The 16900-nt window shown below is 37.7% G+C and overlaps 1 pseudogene; it reads right to left on the reverse strand.

Annotated features, from left to right (window-relative positions):
- Positions 1-14047, reverse strand: LOC132129553 (protein phosphatase methylesterase 1-like; annotated as a pseudogene).
- Between the last annotated feature and the right edge of the window lie 2853 nt (positions 14048-16900).

Raw genomic sequence — 16900 nt, forward strand, 5'->3', positions numbered from 1 at the left:
TAAAGAACATTCAGATCTTTATTCTGAACTCAGGACAGTGACAGTTGAAACAATTCCTGGATTTATGGCAAAAGTCCGATGTTTTTCTGGATGTGGAGGATGTTGGATCTGGTGCAGGTGTCCTCTGCTTCAACTGAGGGACAAAACATTCGACTTTTAGTCCAGTTTTGCGTGTCCGAACACAGACAGGATAGAAAGAGTTGCAGTACAAAACAAATGACAGTAAAGAATCATTTACAGAAACGATAATGTAACCCGCTGTCATTTCACCGCATGAATTGGTACGAGGAACTGAGAGAGAGACAATGACATGCAATTTCTGTAATGATTAATAAGCTCAAACTTATTTGAATGCACAATTAATTGCATATATATATATATATATATATATATATATATATATATATATAAATATAAAATACATACAAACACATACATTTTAAAATGGTTTTAGATAGAGAGTTGTTTAGTCATTAGTAACTCACCTTTTAGCTTCACTGCGAGCTTCTGCAAATTTGTGCCTGATCATAAAGCTTGCCAAAGCATCTGCCACCTCAAAGATTCACAAAACACAAATATGTAATTAAAACACAACAAGAATAATATTATCTGTGCTTAATATGTATCCAGATGAAGGAGTGCATGCTGAGGTTTCCAAGACTGCGATTATTTATTCAAAAATACAGTAAAACCGTCAATATTATTATAGCTGCTTTCTATATGAATATATTGTAAATTCTAATTTATTTCTGTGATGCCCCGCTGTATTTTCAGCATCATTCCTCCAGTCTTCAGTGTCACATGATCTTCAGAAATCAGAATAATATGATGATTTACTGCTCGAGAAACATTTCTGATTATTATCCATGTTGAAAACGGTTGTGCTGTTGAATATTTTTGTGGAAAACTGTAATACATTTTATTTTTCATGACTCACGTATGAATAGCAAGTTCAAAAGAGCAGAATTTATTTGAGATTCACAGAATTCACTTTTGATCAACTGAATGCACCCTTGCAATTTCCTAGAAGAAAATCAGTGATCACAAGCGTTTGAATAGAAAAGTGTGTATACTCTTACTTTATCAGGGATGTCTTCATGCACTGCATGTCCACAAGGAGGCAGCACCTGCATCATGAATTTACCTACAAAAGACAAAAAAAAAAAAAGAGAACATTATTGGGAACATAACGTGTTATTTTTTTATTTTGGTACTGGGCAAGTCACAGTTCACAGTCATTTGTGATTAAAGAATGAGGCATCTTTAAAATCATTCATATAGATAGTTTCTGTCAGATTTAAGTGAGTTTTAAATGATCAGTGCATTGATAACTGAGTGCATGATAACTCTCTGCATCTGTCCAATGGTCAGGTCTCTGTCCAGTCGATCAATGCCTGAACACAGGACAAGTTTCACATTAAACTGACAGAACTGAGCAGTTTTTTAGATTTCATGTGTTTCGGGTGAGTGTTTGATGGTCCGTGTCTCTTACCTGCCAGCAGTAGGAGTTTTGGGACGTTGCAGGACAGGAAGAGGTTCGATATCCCTCTGAACCAGCCATCCCAGTATTTCTCTGCTTTAGACAGGTCGATTCTCCAGCTGTACCCACTGCACGGCTGAAACACACACACACACACAGGCTCGTGCACATTGATTTTGCTCTGTTGTTTGTTCAGTTGCACACGGAGGGGTCAGAGGTTAGCAAATGTTAAATACGGGTGTGTGTGACCAATAGCTGTATTTCAGTTGTTATGGAAGCCCATTCAGCCACATAAGAAACAATTCATGCTTTAGTAGAACGTAATTATGAGATCAGTCATTGGAGCAGAAATATGAGATAAAAAGTCATATGACATAAAAATGTAACATTTATTTACCAAATCATAATAATGAGGTAAGTTGCAACTGATTTATCAAATAGTAATTATGGCATTAAAAAGTCAAATGTCATTGACGAAAATTTAAAATTGACTATATCATAATTGACTTTTGTCTCATTAAAGTCAAAATTAATTATGAGATAGTTTAAACTATAAGGACACAAATTATAAGGACAAAAGTCTAATTTATCAGATTAAAAAAATTGACCAAAAAAACCCTGAATTATGAGTGTAAACAGTCATAATGAGATAAAAATGATCTTAATTATGAGAAGATAAAATTGTTGAAATTAAGATTTAAATGGACAATAAAAATGTGAAGTGAGTGAAGTGACATTCAGCCAAGTATGGTGACCCATACTCAGAATTTGTGTTCTGCATTTAACCCATCCGAAGTGCACACACACAGAACAGTGAACACACACACACACACTGTGAGCACACACCCGGAGCAGTGGGCAGCCATTTATGCTGCGGCGCCCAGGGAGCAGTTGGGGGTTCGATGCCTTGCTCAAGGGCACCTAAGTCGTGGTATTGAAGGTGGAGAGAGAACTGTACATGCACTCCCCCCACCCACAATTCCTGCCGGCCCGGGACTCGAACTCACAACCTTTCGATTGGGAGTCCGACTCTCTAACCATTAGGCCACGACTTCCCTTTAACAACAGACTGTAAATGACTGTAAACAGTCATAGTTGAGAAAAAGTCAAAATTGTGGCATAAGATTTTTGACAAAAAAAGAATTGAGGTTAAAAAAATTAATTGACAAAAAGGTATGAATTTAAAAAGTAATAATTATGAGATAAGAATTTTTAATTGAGATAAACCAAAATTATGAGATAAAAAAAATTTAACAGACAATAAATTGTGTAAACAGTCATAACTGAGTCAAAACTATGACAGATGTAATTATGAAAAATTGAAATCGACAAAATTGTAAAAGTGTAAACAATGATAATTGAGAAAGTGAAAATTATGTCATACTGAGAATTGAAATAAAAAATTACATTGACAAAAAAAATCTAAATGTTGAGTTTAAGTGGCTATTATTGCGACAAAAAGTTCAAATAATGACATACTCATAAATATGATATGAGACAAAAAGTTGATATTATGAGAATTTTGATTTTATGATTGTCAATTTCAAGAAATAGGCTTCCATACATCTGCATTAATTTGAATAATTCAATTATTTGTGATAGTGTATAAGACAACCAAAATTTAATGTATATACAGGTAGCATGGTATAGTAATGTTCATATACCACAGTATTACCATGGTACATATCCAGACTGCCAGTGTTTATGTTGAGAGGAGCTCACCTCTGCTGATGCATTGCTCTCTGCTTTATCCGTCACGTAGTTGAGGTCGTAAAACTCTTCGTGACCCTTGGCCACGTTTTCAGTCACTGGACTCCCCGGCTCGAAAACACACTCATTCAGTGAGCCCCAGCTAATGTGAGGATGATGTGTGCTCAGATCCTACTGTCTCACTTGTCCAACCATTGACACTTTAGCAGATTCAAGGTTCCTGATCTGCCCACTTTTTACACTGCAACCAGAAAAGAAACATAGGTTGGATTTTTTTTTGACAGAAATTAATAAATGCAGTTCTTTTAAACTTTCTAAAATCCTGAAAAATAAAATGTGTCACAGTTTCCCGCAAAAATATTGAGTAGCACAACTGTTTTCAGCATTGGTAACAATCAGAAATTTCTCTGAAGACTGGAGTAATGATGCTGAAAATTCAGCTGCGCATCACTGAAATAAATTACAGTGCAACAAACACAGAAAACCGTTCTTTTACATTTAAATAATATTTTCACTCTTTTACTGTATTTTTCTATCAAATAAATGCAGCCTTTTGAGTGATAAACTTTTCTTTGTTGATTATGACAAAAATGTAAAACTATGACATACAGTATTAAGAGTTAACATCGAAATGGGCATAATAAATTAGAATTATTAGATAAAAAGGTGTAATTATGATTTAAAATATCATAACTGATGACATAATTTACTCCGTCATAACTAGTCATAGCCATAACTATGACATACTAAATTGTAGTTGTGAGATAATAAGTAAACATGAGAAAAAAGTAATTGTAAAATAAAATGTGAGATTATAGGCTAACACATGAAGTTAAGACAAGTCAAAACTGACGAAAATCATAATCATGAGATAAAACATTGTATTTGATATAAAAACGACGCACGAAACCTAGCTAGTTGTAATTGAGAGATAAAGTAAAAATATATGTTTATATTTTCCATCTAAAAAATAATACAAAAATAATAATTTACGTAAAAAAACATGTTAAAAAGATTTCTAAGGAAACTTATGTTTTTATATGAATTTTAAAAAATGATTTTATTTTGTTATTGTTGTGGAAAGTGACTAAGTTTATATTTCACATCTAAAAAATAATACAAAAATAATAATTTATAAACAAAAATTGTTAAAAAGATTTCTAAGAAAACTTATGTTCATATTTTTTTATTACTATTATTATTGCGGAAAGTGACTATGTTTATATTTAACATCTAAAAATAATATTAAAAATATAATTTATTAAAAAAAGCTTTTTTTGTAATTATTTACATTTTTTTAATTAGTAGTGGTGATAATATTTTGCAGTACTAACAGTTTTAGTATAAAATCATGTATCATATAATGCATATATATATATATATATATATATATATATATATATATATATATATATGTGTGTGTGTGTGTGTGTGTTTATGTATATTTATTAGCTGTAGTAGTATAGAAGTAGTAGTAGTTTTCTTTAAATAAAAGACAGAATTGTGTGATATCAGTGCATGATTTTGACGATGAAGCAGTGTTTCTCACCCTCCACCATGGGTCACCAGCCCGAGCACAGAGGGCAGCAGTGCTCCACCCACTGCGTGCACCGCGATAGCTCAGCCCACATTGTGACCCACCAGGATGATGGGGGGCGGGATCTCACCGTACGTCGCTCGCACCACATTGGCTATGTCTCTGTAAGCAGAGGAGCTGATTGGTCAGGCCTGTTAATGACGTGTGTGTGTGTGTGTGTGTGTTTTACCTTGACACGGGTAACTACTGCAGGTTAAACCTTAAACTATAGCTAGAAGTTTGATCTCACAGTGACCCCTGAGATCCATGGCCAAAACCCAACAAGTGACCCGACTGCGCTGCTTTTGCGCAGTTACTCTTTGAGGAAGTATAATGCATTAAAACACGAGAACACAACTAATATCTGTTATCATGGTTTGAAGAGGGTAATTAATAAAGAACTACATTTCAGATGTAACCAATATTTTGCAAATATTTCAATGCAATATACAATTATTTCAATATACATATATATATGTATAATGCATGACAATATACATAATGAATACCTTTATAATGCATTATAGATAAAAGCGTCAAGTAATTGTTAAAATAAAATGTTAACTTAAAATAAATGTTAACTATATAATAATAATAATAATTAAATTTGGTATACTGAAATGGCTAAAACTGGAAGAGAGACAAAAGAGAGGAAAAATACAGTACTAATGAAAAGGAGTAGGAGGATGCTTAGGTAGCTAGCTTGAAGGCAATGGGGCGGTCAATAAGAACAGGTCCAGTCTAGTCACTCTGATGTTAAGGTCTTTATTTTCCTTCCAAATCAGGCATTAGGTATGGGTGTGTATGCAGGGGTGTATGTGTGGGAGCGTGTGGTCTTTACAAAAAAGGACAGAATTACAATGATTTAGTTAACAATAAACATAACATTGAATTCACAGGAGATAACGTAATTTAAACAATGCATAAGGCCATCTACTCATACGATAAATCTCAAATACATATCTAAATAACATACGCAAGCAGGAAATACAGCAAAATAAACACACTTAGGACAAACTTAAGAAATACGGAATAATAGTTAAGTGTCAAACAAAAGCACTTACATGGTCAAATACACACACGCAGAAAATAAACAAAGGAAAAAAGAACTCAGTCCTCTGCACAGTGCGTCCATGTGCACCAGAATGAAGGTGCTGTGGGCACAGGTGCAATTTATAGTGTCCTAATTGGCTTGAGATCAGGGGGGTGGAGCTAGAAGTTTATCGTAAATTAACAAGCCAAGAGGGGTGTGGCACATGCTTGGCACCTTGAAGCTTAAGGACACATAGCTTTTCAACAGCCGCCCCCAAATTTGTAGAGCAAATTTGATCAATCAGGGGATATCAGGCAGGGCCGGAAGAGGGATGAGGCGGGCAACGGGCCTTGTATATGTCCTGTCCTTGACTTGGACATCAGCAACCCTACAACGGCCATTTTTGCTGGGATGAAGGGAGATGACCTTACCCACTGGCCATTGGGATCTGGGAAGTTGAGGATCTAGTATTAGAACAACAGTGTTAGGTTGTAGGTTAGGATGATCTGTGCGCCACTTCTGTCTGGACTGGAGAGAGGGAAGATAATTTCTAAGGAAATGGGCCCAAAAATGATCAGAAAGGATCTGGCTGTGACGCCATTGACAGCGACTGTGCAGCTCAGAGTCTGGATATGTAACCAGAGGAAGGGAAGCATCATGCTGCCCCATCAGCAGCAAGTTAGGGGTTACCGGGTCAGGGTCAGCAATGTCAGAAGACACATAGCCTATGGGTTTAGAATTTAAGATGCCTTCAATTTCAATCATTACGGTGCGTAATACCTCCTCACTGACAATTTGAGCACCTAGGGTAGTATCCAGAGCGATTTTGATGGAGCGCATTTCACGCTCCCAGGTTCCACCAAAAGTGAAGTGCGTATGGAGGATTGAATTTGAAAGAAATCCTCTGCTTAGCTAGAGCTTCCTGAAGGTCAAGGGTCAGGGATTGATAGGAATCTATTAACTCTTTTACCGCCAATGAAGTTGGTACCTCTGTCAGAGAATAGTTCAAAGGGTTTACCTCTGCGAGCAATAAAGCGCCTTAGCGCCATCAGGAAGGAATCTGTATTTATGTGACCAAGTAAATCAAGATGCACGCACCTAGTCGTCAGACATTTGAAAATTATTCCCCACCTTTTTTCAGCTCGTCTGCCAATCTTTACTGTATAGGGCCCAAAACAATCCATCCTAGTGGAATAGAATGGAGGTGTGTTAAGGCGAAGGCAAGCGGGAGGGAGATCTGCCATTTGGGGAACAATAGGCTGTGCTCGGAACTGTTGGCATTTCGGGCACCTATGCTGATATTTTTTTACTGCCTCATGACCCCTTAGGATCCAGTACCGCCTCCTTAACTCAGCGAATAGCCTCTCTCGCCCAGGATGTTGGTCACCACTTAGGTCATCACAATCCTTAATTATAAGTGTTGTGATTGGATGGGCAGGGTCCAGGACTACTGAATGAATGGTATCAGGGGGTAGATCACTACTTCGCCGTAACCTTCCGCCAACTCGAATGAGCCCTGATGCTGGGTCTAACTCTGGGGCAAGGGAGAGTAAACGGCTTGAAGGAAGAAGGGGCTTTTGGGTTTGAAGGCAGGCCAAATCATCCCAGAAGGAATCCACCTGGGCTTGTCTTAGGATGGCTGTCTCTGAGTCACGGTAGTTTTCTGCTGATGGAGGCTTTGCTGCTCCATGAAGGGATGCAGCCATGCAGTCAAGGAGATCTTGGAGGGTGGCAAATTGGCTGGGGTCAGGGATGGAGGGGTATGGACTGAGAGATACAGCCCCACAGAAGCTGGGCTTACGGCACTCTTCAGCGTCATCAGATTTATCTATAACAGGGCTGGTGGGCCACAGTTCGGTGGATTGGAACATGAAGGCAGGTCCTTAGTAGGCCCTGCAGGTGGAACCAAGTTCAACAAATGGCTTTCCTCTAGTTAGGTCGTCCGCTGGGTTGTTCTTAGAATCCACATAACACCACTCCAGGCCTTTAGTGAGCTCCTGGGACTTCTCTGATGAATCACAGAAGATGTGGAGGTCTTGAGTGACTAAGAAGGTGTCTACTGAATGAGGTATAAGGCAGCGAGGCAAAGTGATGGTGGAGAGGTTAGGGAGTTCATGCTCCCATGAAAGCCAAGCTTTTAAGAGATCATGAGGGAGATTAGGGTCATCCCATTCTCGTGCCTTTCCCCATAAGTGCTGGACAATGATTTTGGCCCTTGTGGTGTAAGGAAGGATATAGCCAAGAGGATCATACTTGCTAGCAAGAACTCTGTAAATATGACGCATAGTTGGAGTGGTAGATTCAATGGCTCTGTGCCTGTATCTGAGGGTATCTGTATGGCAGTTCCAGAGGAGGCCTAGAGTCGACTCCAAGGGATCAAGAGAAGGATGGTGTGATAACCAGAGCTCTGTTTGTTCTGACCTGGCTTCAGGAGGAAGGTGACAGATGACCTGAGGATCATTACTGGCCCATTGTCTGATTTCGAAGCCACCAGAGGAGAGGGTAGTGCGCAGACTATGAAGGAGATCTCTGGCTTCCTCTGGGGTAGGGAAACTCTGTAGACAGTTATCCACGTAGAAGTTACGGTGTATGGAATGGTGAATGCACTCATCTGCCTGAGCATCTTTGATTATCCTCTGGAGGATGTAAATGGCACAGCAAGGGCTTGAGGTTGTGCCAAAGGGGAGGACTTGCCATTCATACACTGTTGGGGGAGCTTTACAGTCCAGGTCACGCCAAAGGAATCGCAGGAGAGGTTTATCCTGGGGCAATAGGCGCACCTGGTGAAACATTGATTTAATGCCCCCACTGATTGCAATCTTGTGCTGCCTAAAACGGAGCAAAACTCCAAGAAGGGAAGGCCCGAGGATAGGTCCAGGAAGTAACTGAATTCAAACACTGATTTCGGTAGGAGAAGGAACAATCAAACACAATGCGATATTTACCATTGTGATGCACATTGTGGCGTGGTATGAACCAGCACTCAGGAGTATCTTCTAGATTAGAGGATGACAACTTCTTTACATACCCAGCATCAACTAATTTCTGGATCTCGTCAATATAGTTCTCTGCCTGTTGTGGATTTTGAAGGAGTCGCCTTTCACAGCTGCGGAGACGGGACATTACTGCCTCCTTGGGGGCCTTCAGAGGGGGCCAGGGGTCTACACGGAGGAGGGGTGCTGCATATCGTAGGACACAGTCAACAGGTGTTCTGATAGTTTGGGTCTCAAGCTGGTGTATTGCCTCTTGATCCTGTTCGGACCGAACCACTGCTTTCATGCTTCTCTGTGGTAACGCATCAATCTGCCATCGTTTCTGAACATTATGGTGGATGTCATCAGGTGGCCATTTAAAGGAGATATAATGAGAACAAGTAGAAGGTAAGCTAGAAAGATCTCTTGCAAGGCCCTTGCAGTGTCCAGCCAAGCCGGGTCTTGATTGCTACAGGGGTTCCAGGAGGGCCTAATTTGACAGGTTGTGCTAGGATAAGGTGTGTATGATCAGCCCCTACAAGGAGAAGTGGCCTTACTTTATTAAGCTGTTTGAGAGGGAGCTGACGGAGGTGTGAGTAGCGCCGCTGGAGGAATTTCACTGGGTGAGAATGTTCTGACAAGGACAGCTGTTCAGCAGTGAAGGCTTGACTGATGACATAGGACTTACTAGGATGCACTTTAGGAATAAGGGTGAAGGAAACAGAAGCTCCATTAAGAGTCTGAACATCCTGTCTCACAGTTCTCAGCTGTAGACTCTCAGATTTACCTTTTAGCTGATGTGTTTAGGCAGCAGGGTGAAGGAGGATTGTTCTTTCGGACCCATCATCCAGTATGGCATAAGTGTCTAAGGATCGGTCTCCATTGCGCAGGGTCACTTCAACTACCTTCAGTAGTACTTTATTGCAGTCACTAGGGTGGTCAAGATATAGATTTTGCACTTGCCTCTGGTTTACGTTGCATAGGATGTGTAGGTGTTTCCCATTACACTGGCTGCAGCGTCCCTTCAGGTCACATTGGGTCGTAAAGTGATCTCGTAAACGTCGCCAACAACGTCTCTAACTGGATCAAAGAACAGTTATCTGGGTTTTGGTGATCTGGATGAACTCACCACACTTACTGACATGATGTTCGGTAGAATTGCAGTAAGCGCACACTGGATAGGATTCAGCCAAGTTGTTAGGAGGCTGATTAACTTTCGGTGAGGGAATTTGGGCTTTAGAGGAGGTCATGTGAGAGGAGGTTTTAATACCATGAAGTATGGTTGTACCTCTTAATGGGTGAGGAGGTGGAGGCCTCTGCCGGATAGGCTGAAATGTCCTTTCTCTCCTAGTCTGGCAGCGGGCTTCTTGTTGTAGCCAGTTGGAAAAATCTACGAGGTTATAAGAAAGGGAACCTGGTCTACTCAAACTTCTCTAAAAGTCGCTCAACATGTGAGCCACAGGTAAGCTCAGATAGACCTTCAGGGCCCATGGACTGAAGGAGTCCCACTAATGCCTGCACTCGAAGCGAAAATTGGTCTAAGCCTCTACCATCACCTGTACGAATAACAGGCATCTCCATGATGGTCCGGAGCTCCTTCAAAGCAAGCTGTCTTTGTTGACCATAACGCTCATCTAGGGCTCGTATAGCTTGAGTGTAAGGATCTGGGGCATAAACATAAGCCAAAGCAAGTCTCCTCGCCTGGTCTACCTTTAGATGATCCAACAGGATGTGGTATTTATATTGCTCTGATTCTCTTGGATCTAACAAGTTGGATAGGGTCATCTTTAACATCATGTACTGACATTCATCTTCCCTCGTGAGATCAGGGAAAGAAGGACCTTCTACCCTCCTATGGTTTAACTGCAGGGGGCAACTAGGAGGAACTAGTTGGTTTAAAGGGGCAGCCGATGTCAGGTGGTGGGGCTGCACATTGAGAGACTGATATGCCGGCTGAACAGAATAGGACAAAACACCAGGCAAAGGTTGGTTTGGCAGTGTATAGGCTGGGTACATGGGGTTATAGGAGGCTGGTGCTTGGCAAGTGGCAGGAAACGGACCACAGCCAAGAGGATGCGTACTCTGCAATGACTGTGGCATAGGTTGGGTAGGAGGGGCACGACTTACAGGAGGCAAAGGAGATGGAAGCTGTGGCTGAAGTAGGAGAGAAGGGGGCCTATGGTCCTCTGTATGGGCTTGTGGAGATGCTGCTGATTGAAGGTTAAGATTATCAGGGCAAGGGGATGGAAAGTGAGACCGTGAGGAGTGAGTGCTGCTTCCAAGCATACACTGCTGGATTAGTCTACCCTGATTTCTTAATTCTTCTACTAATTGTTGTAGGAGTGCAGTTTGAGCATCAGGAATGGGAGCTATTGGAGAGGTATGAGGGTGCTCAACATCAGGGGCTTGCACTCTCTCAGATCTGACAGGCGAGTGAGGTTGTGCAATGTCCTCCTGAATGTCTCCCTCCGTGGGCAATTCCAACTCCTCTGGCTCTTCCTCAGACTCATCCTCTTTCCAGGGTTAATAATGAGGACCAGTACCAGGAATATCTGCAGGATGGAACGGTTGTGGTTCTGGTGCTTCTGCTGTAGGTTGCGACCGCTGATGATGTTGTAGGATGAAATCATCATAACGTGCGGGGAGCTGAGCCTGGCAACGTGGGCGCTCATGCTGAGACAATGAGGGCAGGGAGTGACTAGACATATCCACTGATCATCAATGAGATCCGGCTCGAAGGACCATGAAAAGGAGTAGGAGGATGCTTAGGTAGCTAGCTTGAAGCCAATGGGGCTGTCAATAAGAACAGGTCCAGTCTAGTCACTCTGATGTTAAGGTCTTTATTTTCCTTCCAAATCAGGCATTAGGTATGGGTGTGTATGCAGGGATGTATGCGTGTGAGTGTGTGGTCTCTACAAAGAGGACAGAATTACAATGATTTAGTTAACAATAAACATAACATTGAATTCACAGGAGATAACGTAATTTAAACAATGCATAAGGCCATCTACTCATACTGTAAATCTCAAATACATATCTAAATAACTAAAGAACACGCGTAAGCAGGAAATACAGCAAAATAAACACACTTAGGACAAACTTAAGAAATACGGAATAATAGTTAAGTGTCAAACAAAAGCACTTACATGGTCAAATACACACACGCAGAAAATAAACAAAGGAAAAAAGAACTCAGTCCTCTGCACAGTGCGTCCATGTGCACCAGAATGAAGGTGCTGTGGGCACAGGTGCAATTTATAGTGTCCTAATTGGCTTGAGATCAGGGGGGTGGAGCTAGAAGTTTATCGTAAATTAACAAGCCAAGAGGGGTGTGGCACATGCTTGGCACCTTGAAGCTTAAGGACACATAGCTTTTCAACAACTAATAAAAAAGACTAAAGCAAAATAAAATAACTAAATCTTTAACTAAAATATTTAAAATATTAAAATAAATATTAATAAACATTTCACAGACAAACAGCAAAATTACTAATGTTAACTTAAAATGAAAATGAAATTGGCAAATACAAAATAAAAAAACTAAATATTGAAAATAAAATATTAATAAAAAATGTCAAAAACACACAAAAAAACACTAAAACAATAAATAATTTTAAAATAAAAATGTCAAATACAAAATAAAAGTTAATTCAAAATATATATATAAAAAAACTTTAGTTAACACAACTGAAATGTTAACTAAAATTAAAATGGAAATGGAAAAAAAAATCTAATAAAAAAAAAAACTAATACAAATTTCAAAAACAAAAAAATGACTATAACCATGACTAAATTTAAATTGGAAAAGGAAAATACAAAAAAAAACAAATAAATAACTAATGAAAATTCTAACAACAAAATTCAAAATTCAAATGTAGGAAAATATAAAAACAAAAGCTAATTTAAAATACTACATTGCTTTGTGAGTAAATATGCTGCGTCCTATTCAAAGACACTGAAGCATTTTATTTGAATAAAAGTGAATGTTTCTGTGATGCCATACACTTACAGTTATGGATTTCATAGGTATACTGTAGATTGTTTACATTCATAATTATCTTTATATAACATAAATAATAGAAGAAAGTTGATCATTCTGACATAGGCTCCATTCTAAAACAAAGATATAGTTAATGTGTGTGTGTTTGTACCGTATAAGAAAACAGCCCAGGACAGAGCCGAATGCCCCCCTCCGTGAAGCAGAACCAGCAGTGGTCCGTCCTGACCGCTCTTATACACACGAAACACGTGCACACACACCTCAGTCAAGGAATAATAGTCATACACACATCTGTTATTACACACACACAAACTGTGATCTCTGATCAGTGAGTGTGTGAAAGATATATCCTTAGTCTCTCCAGACCCGATGACCACGTCGTCCATCATCTCAAAGTATTCGCTCCAGGACACGGGAGAGTAATCTCTCTTAGTGCTCACACCATGACTGAAACACAGAGACAGAGAGCTGTAGGTTACAAAAGATTTATATCTATTGAACTTTCTATTCATCTGTGAATCCTAAAAAATAAAATGCATGCAGTTTCCACAAAAATATTGAGCAGCACAACTGTGTTCAACATTGATAATAATCAGAAATGTTTTTGAGCATGTTATTCTGATTTCTGAAGATCATGTGACACTGAAGACTGGAGGAGGAATGATACTGAAAATACAGCTGTGCATCACAGAAATAAATTACACTTTAATAGATATTCACATAGAAAAAAATTATTTTACACTATAAAAATATTTACTATTTTAGTGTGTTTTTTAATAAATAAATGCAATCTCAGAAACCTCAACATTCACTCCTTCATCTTTTAATTTGATTAATATATTAGTAAATGTTGATATTACAATGCACTAAGATTACTGAAAAGTGTTTTAGAATTATTGTTATATATCGCTAGTTCAAGCCAATTAAATAATATGAACAAATATGATTTTTTATAAATTTGGAAATTAACATTTTATGTGATTGTTATTTTTTGTTATCTAATGTAATGAACTAATGGATCCTTAATGTAAAGTGTTACTCAAATATCTTTTTAACATTGATATTTTGTCATCTAGTTCTTCATTCCTAGTTCTGCAGATTGTAATTAAATGCACTTAAAGTGACTAATTAAGGGTTTATTTGTTACTTACAGACAGGTGCGCTGCAGGAATGTTTGTAAATGTGATTAATTGTCCAAACGCTGTTCAGAGTTGTTGTGTGTTAAAGAAAAGCAGGTGAAGTCTTACTTCTCGGTGTCGAAGCTTTCCTCCCACATGCTGTCTCGGGTCTGCATCAGAAGTCAGAGATCTCAATATGAGCTCAAACATTTCTCATCAATGACTCGAGGTGCTTTACATTCAACTTTATATACTCTTACTGTATGACTACAGTGATTTACAGTGTGTATGAACTTTTAACTCATTTGTGTCTATTTGAAGGATTCGTTTTAGGATAAATATTCATATAAATATCTTTGTCTGAGATACTACTATTTGAAAACCTGGAATCTGAGGGTGCAAAAAAATCTAAATATTGAGAAAATCATCTTTAAAGTTGTCCAAATGAATTCTTAGCAATGCATATTACTAATCAAAAATTATGTTTTGATATATTTAAGGTAGGAAATTTACAAAATATCTTCATGGAACATGATCTTTACTTAATATTCTAATGATTTTTGGCATAAAAGAAAAATAAATAATTTTGACTCATACAATGTTTTTTTGCCTATTGCTACAAATATAATCCAGTGACTTAAGACTGCTTTTGTGCTCCAGGGTCACATATATACATACACATTTGTATATGTATATATGTGTGTGTGTGTGTGTGTGTGTACAGTATACTTTTGTCATATACACATATTTAAAAGTTTTATATTATAATCTTATAACATTACACAATAGTTTTTTATTTTATTATAAAATGTGCATTGTATGAAAATTATAAGATGAAATGTAAAAAAACAATTAGAAAATGTGTCTGTGTATGCGATGCACATATTAATATACAGTAAAATTTAATTCATAAAATAATAAAATTACGGTTTTTAGTTTAAATATAACACATGCAGTGTACAACAATTATAATACGAAATGTAAAAAAAATTGTGTGCACTATATGTATATATATATATATATATATATATATATATATATATATATATATATATATATATATATATATATATATATAATTATGTAATATATGTATTGCATGAGACACGTCTCTAGGTTTCATGCAATGCTTATATTTTTATAAATATTTTCTAAATTTTTATAAATAAATATATTTTTATAGTATGATCATATTAGCTGCTGATGGTCATTACTGGTTACTAGACAACCAAAGCCCCTCATTGTACCATAAACAACTTAAATATGACAGATAAAGTCGAATTAATGAGATCCAAACACATTGTGAAGCTGCACACAAGCTAAATGCCAACATGTTTATGGATTCGTAAGCTGATATTTAATTACTAAATTCAACATTTACTTTAAGCCAGACTTAAGAGCATGAAATAATAATAATGCAATAACAATTATTGATCTTAAGTTATAAATGTGAACGGAAAATTCACTGACAGGTGAAGTAAAAACGCTGATTAGCTCTTCATCATGGCACCTGTTAGTGGCTGGGATATATTAGGCAGCAAGTGAACATTTTGTCCTCAAAATTGATGTGTTAGAAGCAGAAAAAATGGGCAAACGTAGTAGTTGAGCTATGTTTGATATGTCCAAACTGTGAAGGCTCTTATCTACAAAAACTGAAGCAGCAAACTTTGCAAAACACAAAATCTGTCACTGCTAAAACTTTTGGCCATGATAGTAGTGGAGTCCATGCCTCGACAGGTCAAACACACTATTAGGAGGAGTCATGCCTTATCGGTTTATTTGGTACTTATTCACATTTTTTTGTTCACCGTCACAGCGCTATAGCTAATAAAGTGCAGTTGCATTGACGTTTAACTATTGAGATATAATTACTTTAGAGCTGACAGAGCAAAGAAACCTTGCAATCAACGATTGCATCTCTAAAATGCCAGTTGATGTTTTGGAAAAATGAGATGCACATCAAAATAAATCAATACGTGACCTGTATTCCGCGCGCGCGTCATCCTCTGCTCGCGCATCTGATGCAGAGCCGAGCGTCGTCATTTATTCAAGCATGAGAGGGAAAAAACAGCTCAGTTTCAGCATCATTCAGAAGAGCGCATCGTCCTGCCAATTTCTGGGTCGATTTGGAAGGCTTTAAAACTACAGCAGTGAGTATGATTTAGCGTAATATTTACGAAATGTGGCGCGTTTCTGTAGTTCTTTAATAACGGGTCGTGTTTACTGATGACACGGTGTTTATGGGCGTCGCTAGCGGATTTGAAATAAAAGACACTGAAATAAAAAATAGCTTAGGAGAAGAATAAGATATCTTTATCAACAGCTGCTGCCTAACATAGTCAGACTGCTCTGTTTTGGCGTCTTGGACGCTTCTTAAAAATAATTTTTCTTTTCTTTTCTTTTCTTTTTCCAGCGGGCAAATTTGAGCTTTTAAGTATATTATTATTAGTAGTAGTATTATATTTTATTTATTTAATTGCTTTGGTTCTATTTTCATAAGTGGCACGTTTTTGAAAACACCAAACTGATTGCACATGTAAAACAGCCATCTTTCAAAACTTGCTTTGTATTGATTACATTTGTATAACCATTATTTTACTACAAATACCATGCTTAGTGTAGCTAAATCATGGTTTAGATATAGCTTTTTATCCCACTTCACTATAGTAACCATGTTTTTATTTTTTATTTTTTTTAGTGAAAGTGTTTGTTTAAACATGTGCTAAATGTACAGTCTTTAAACCAGTAGTGCATGTACAGTACCTAACTGAACTGACATACATTTACATTACGTTAACATTTAGTCATTTAGCAGATGCTTTTATCCAAAGCGACTTATAAATTAGAACAATGGAAATCCATAAAATCCATAGTTTCCCTAATCCTGTCCATCTAATGCCAATTAAAATGTTTGATCAATGAACATGTGACAATGAAAATTCAACACAAGCAGAAAAAAAATATCAGAAAAAGTAAAAAATATATATCTCCATGAAAAAACTCATGATCTA

The sequence above is a fragment of the Carassius carassius genome, chromosome 46 (genome assembly GCF_963082965.1).
Source record: "Carassius carassius chromosome 46, fCarCar2.1, whole genome shotgun sequence".
Lineage (NCBI taxonomy): Eukaryota > Metazoa > Chordata > Actinopteri > Cypriniformes > Cyprinidae > Carassius > Carassius carassius.